Here is a 6,089-nt window from a genome sequence, read left to right as displayed (position 1 = left end):
TAAACTGAGTCGTTTTGTTTCCAATCCAGGAGATGTGCATTGTGAAGGAAATATGCCCTAGAGGCAATAATAAAGTTATTATTTATTTCCTCATTTCATGATAAATGTTTATTATTCATGCTAGAATTGTATTAACCGGAAACATGATACATGTGTGAATACATAGACAAACATATTGTCACTAGTATGCCTCTACTTGACTAGCTCATTAATCAAAGATGGTTATGTTTCCTAACCATTTACATGTGTTGTCATTTGATTAATGGGATCACATCATTAGGAGAATGAGGTGATTGACATGACCCATCCCGTTAGCTTAGCACTTGATCGTTTAGTATTCTGCTATTGCTTCCTTCATGACTTATACATGTTCCTGTAACTATGAGAATTGTGTAACTCCCGTTTACCGGAGGAACATTTTGGGTACTACCAAACGTCACAACGTAACTGGGTGATTATAAAGGAGTACTATAGGTGTCTCCGAAGGTACATGTTGAGTTAGCATAATTCGAGATTAGGTTTTGTCACTCCGATTGTCGAAGAGGTATCTCTGGGCCCTCTCGGCAATGCTCATCACCTAAGCCTTGCAAGCATGTAACTAATGAGTTAGTTATAAGATGAAGTATTACAGAACGAGTAAAGAGACTTGTCGATAACGAGATTGAACTAGGTATTGGATACCGACGATCGAATCTCGGACAAGTAACATACCGATGACAAAGGGAACAACGTATGTTGTTATGCGGTTTGACCGATAAAGATCTTCGTAGAATATGTAGGAACCAATATGGGCATCCAGGTCCCGCTATTGGTTATTGACCAGAGATGTGTCTCAGTCATGTCTACATCATTCTCGAACCGTAGGGTCCGCACGCTTAAGGTTTCGATAACAGTTATATTATGAGTTTATGTATTTTGATGTACCAAAGGTTGTTCGGAGTCCCGGATATGATTGCGGACATGACGAGGAGTCTCGAAATGGTCGAGACATAAAGATTGATATATTGGACGGATATATTTCGACACCGGAAAAGGTTCCGGAGAAGTTTGGAGCCCCGGGAGGTTACCGGAACCCCCCGGGAGGTATATGAGCCTTATTGGGCCCATGTGGGAAGAAGAGAGAAGGAGCAAGGGAGGGGGGCGCGCCCCCCCAAGCCCAATCCGAATTGGGGAGGGGGGCCGGCCCCCCCTTTCCTTTCTCCTTCCCCCTCTTCCTATTACTACTACTAGTACTACTTCCTAATACTAGTACTCTTTCCTTCCCCCTCCAAATAAGATAAGGAAAAGAGAGGGAAACCTACTTGGAGTAGGTTTCCCCCTCCTCATGGCGCGCCCCCCCTAGGGCCGGCCACCTCCTCCCTCCCTCCTTTATATACGGAGGTAGGGGGGCACCCTAGAACACACAAGTTGATCATTGATTGTTCCTTAGCCGTGTGCGGTGCCCCCCTCCACGATATTACACCTCGGTCATATTGTAGCGGTGCTTAGGCGAAGCCCTGCAACAGGAGAACATCAAGATCGTCACCACGCCGTCGTGCTGACGGAACTCCCCCTCGGCGCCTCTGCTGGATCGGAGATCGAGGGTGCGTCATCGAGCTGTACGCGTGTCAAGAACTCGGAGGTGCCGGAGTAACGGTACTTGGATCGGTTGAACCGGAGGACGTATGACTACTTCCTCTATGTTGCGTCAACGCTTCCGCTTCGGTCTACGAGGGTACGTAGACAACACTCTCCCCTCGTTGCTATATCATCACCATGATCTTGCGTGTGCGTAGGAATTTTTTTTGAAATTACTATGTTCCCCAACACATTGGCATGCTATTGAGCGAGTCATGCATTATTTGCAAGGTATCGTGAACTTTGGAATTCACTATACTGGGTACCCGACGGTACTTGAGAGGTATAGCGATTTGAATTGGATATCTGATGTTGGTGAGATGAATGCCACAAGTGGATATGTGTTCACACTTGGTTGTCGTGCTATTTCCTGGAAGTCTTGCAAGCATACGATCTTAACGAGATCGACTATGGAAGTAGAACTCACAACGTTAGACACGTCGTGCATCGAAGAAGAATGACTTCGAGTGTTATTAATGGATTTGCTAGTGGTTGACTAGCCAGTCCCGGTTTTCCTTATGATCTGGGACAATTAGACATTGATTGTTCAGGCAAAGAGTTCAAAAGACAACATGCAATCCGCAAAAGCACATAAGAAGAAGATTGAAATCTGTCAGGCATTCAAGAAACTCTGGAGTAATAGCATTGGACTATCCAAACAGCTAAAAATCTGACATATCCCTTCACGAAAGCGCTATCACATATTGTGATAGAAAATGCATCGAGGGGGATGGGCATGATACCCACGTAAGCTGTCATGGGGGTAACCCAACCTATGTGATCGGAGATCCCGTGAATTAGGATCCGAGAAACTAATCCAACGATCAACTAAGGAGAGTATGCTTACAAACCCACTCCGTTGGAGATGCAATACTCTTGTAATCTGTAAGGCAAGTTGACTTTTGTCTTAATGTGTGTTCCAAAGCTTGTATAAGCAAGACACTATCCTACAAAGCATTTTTCGGAGGAATACACCTATGTGAGCCCGACTACTCGTCATAGTCTCTGACATAAGGTAATCTCTAGGAAGCTCATGAACAGGTCGGGAGTATGACTAATAAGCTCCACCCATGGGATTTAGCCTTTGACAGCCACGTATCATCTGACAATAGATGAAACTTCTGCATGCTAAAATGACAATTCAAGGCATAGTCCATTGTTTAGTTGTGAAGGAGTCTAATCCTGTTGCTCTAGGTGGAAGTTCAGTTTAACAGTCTCCACTTAAAATTCTGGTATATCAAAACATTGTTTGGAACAGATGACAAACGACTAATGTGCCTTGATGGTGGGGATTGTAGGATTATAGATGGGATTTTGCCCACATAAGACTATAATAATTGATTAATCTCTAAGGCCCATATAGATGCATGATAAGTGGTGGGAAGTTTTGTATCATACTGCTAGTGTAGTAAGAGTAAGACCTCTTTATAAGGGTTGCTCTACCACATGCCATTGGGAGCTTGGCAAGTGGAGTTGTACATGTGCTCCTTCTCCGCCGCCCACCTTGCCACACCACACCACGCCTCGTCACAGCTGCGCGTGCCACGAATTATGAGAATGAGCCGAGCCGAGCTCGCTTTATTTTTGTTGGTCAAGAATGGTTAATTAATCTCAGACTAATTAACGAGTCACTAACATGAGTGCCATTGTCCAAGACGTTGGACCACGAGCTGTTCGTGGACTCGGTCGTGGGCTTCAACCTAGGCCCACCTACCCTATATATTGGAGGAGTTGGCCAACACAGCTGATAAACACTCACTCCCTCCTTGCGCAACCCTAAATCCTCATCTATTGTTCCTCCACTGTGCTGCTTCCAGCGATACCTTCCCGACAACCATGTGCATGGTTGGTCGGAAGAGCATGTGACTCTAGAACCCCATCCTTTGAGATCCTGCCTGGTTGAAGGGTGATAAGATTTTTTGGGAGGGTTTCGGCGCGACTGCTCCCGATCCGTCCCCGTTTCTGTCTTTCTCTGCTTCGACTACTTCCCCTGCATCGACTTCATGGCCGCCGACGAAGTCGGCAAGAAGAAGGCCGTGGGAGACGCCGAGGCTGCTTCTGCCACCGCTCCGTTGGCCTGGCCAGCCGGAGGGTACAATTTGTTTATCCCCTATTTTCTCGTTAATGTGCTAGTCGTATATGATTTGTTCATAGATGTTTCGGTTCTATGTACGGTACATGTTCACATGCTTAGGCACCAATATGAGTTTTATACTGTGATTGCCATGTCTATTATCCACTCATGGATTAGATTAATCCAAAAAGTGCTAATATTTTCAGCAATCCACAAAACTTATTTTAGGCACTTTTCGATTTACGGCTTTGCCGCTATTATAAAACCAAAAAATATATTACCGGAACGTATTTTAAGCATTGACAGACGAGGACCACCGTGTGATTCACAGCTATAAGCGTGTTCTAGGTCGGTGTTGTGGATCCGATAGGAACGATTGCTCCCTCATACCCTCCTATTTTCTCGTTCGTGTGCTAACCGTATATGTTGTGTTCATAGATGTTTCGATTCTATGTATACTCACGTGCTTAGGTATCGGTATAAGTTTTATACTATGATTGTTATGTTAATTATCGACTCGTGGATTAGATTAACCGAAAAATATTAATATTTTCATCAAGATGTAGATGCAAATGCAGATGCAAACGCCGACCCTCTAATTACAGAAACAAGATGGATGACCACGGCCGACGAGATCTGTACTGTACTTGAAGCGGCATCTCTTGTTATTTCCTGGGGAGGGACCGTACAGAAGCTCTGTGCTACTCTGTCTAGTGTAACTGAAACATTAACACAACAGGGATCGACCAAGACAAACCATAGCCGAGACTTGCGCCTTGATTCCCTCGTCGTTCCAACACGTACGGCCGAACGTATACTTACTACTCTAATCATAATTCCATCACCATCCTGCGTGATGGGCATTTTAAAATACGCCGAGTACCTCTCAAATCATCTTCAGATGCACAGGGCACTGACAGGTGTTGCATTTCGGTGGAGCGCGTACGTGCACAGGTGCAGGCGCAGGTGCGTGCATCTCCCCTCCCTTCCCCCCTCACCTCGCCTCTCCTCGAGTTGATGAGATTTGAGAGAAGCCGACGAGCGGCCGTTCGGTGCTGCACGGGACAGCGGCCATGTGCTCTGCTAACGGCACTTGTTTAATCGCGATATATATCTGATGAAATGGTACTACTCTACTTCACTGTTTAATCAGGCGATGTAGAATCCCGGTCCAGAGTTGTATTCTAGCTAGCGGGATACGTTTCTTGTCGTCGTATCGTATGGTTGATTGGATCGTAGTAGCAACACGATCCCAAGAACATGCTCGGGTTGCACCTGCGCCTGGCCTTGATAATAATAATTTGGTCCAGAGTAATTGATCTCTCTTTTGTGTGTGATTATTATGGCCCTACTCAGGATTGGGTTCCAAACTGAATTCGGTGCGGCTGTCCAATACAATTTGATATTGATGTTATGGCACAATTTAGTAATGGTAGTATCTTAGTCGCATAGATTTACGTCATGGCATAAATAAATGGTGTTCTTTTTGTAAAATACCAATGTTTTTTGAAAATCCTAAAACAAATTTGGTAGATGCATCGGGTTGACATTTACTGCATAGGTTTCCCAAAAATGATAAGATAATTTGCTGCATGCATTATTTTAGACCCATATATCCAGGGAAGTCAGATTTTTAGGCACGACAAACCGAACATTTTTTCATGGCAAGTTATGTTCGTCGAGGATGACAAGTTTAGTTGGTGAGAATGACAAATCCGTCTCAGTTTATATTTTTGCCAAAAAATTGACGTGCTTACAAACTAAACTTGTCATCATCGCGCCAATATAAATTGCTATGAAAAACCTTTGATTTCCCATGTATAAAAATCAGACATTTAGCATTTCAGTTTTTATGGACTACACTAATGTAACAACCTGAATTTTGCTTTTTCTTTTCATTTAGGTTTTGCTTTGAATCTTGTTTGGAATGGCTTTCTTGGACTTAGCAAACTAAGAACCTAATCACTTTGGCTTGTACTAGTGGGCCCAAATCTCCAACACTCTTAACATTTTCAGCCCAAACACATTTCCGAAACTTTTCCTAAGTATATTCTTATGTGCTGTCAAAGCACTTGGGTTATGAAGCAACTACCTTTTCTATCACCCTAAAAATCCCCAATAAATTCTCACAATTTCTTTGGTTCAAACTAACACTAGAAATGCCACTAACGCACACAGAAACTTTTTCAAATGAGCACACCATCTTGGAATTGTTTTCTGGACCAAAACTACGTTTACACAGCAAGTACTCACTAACTTTGTGTAAATGGACTGAAACTTGTCACACACACTCACATTGGCATCTAAAAACACCACACCAAAGATCAGACCCAGGCCCCCCTACATTTTCCCTGCCACAACACAGACGCCTCCCTGCCAGAAAGAACTTAATTTGCAC

Source organism: Triticum aestivum, chromosome 2A (genome assembly GCF_018294505.1).
Source record: "Triticum aestivum cultivar Chinese Spring chromosome 2A, IWGSC CS RefSeq v2.1, whole genome shotgun sequence".
Taxonomy (NCBI): Eukaryota; Viridiplantae; Streptophyta; class Magnoliopsida; order Poales; family Poaceae; genus Triticum; species Triticum aestivum.
Note: the sequence above shows the minus strand (reverse complement) of the source record.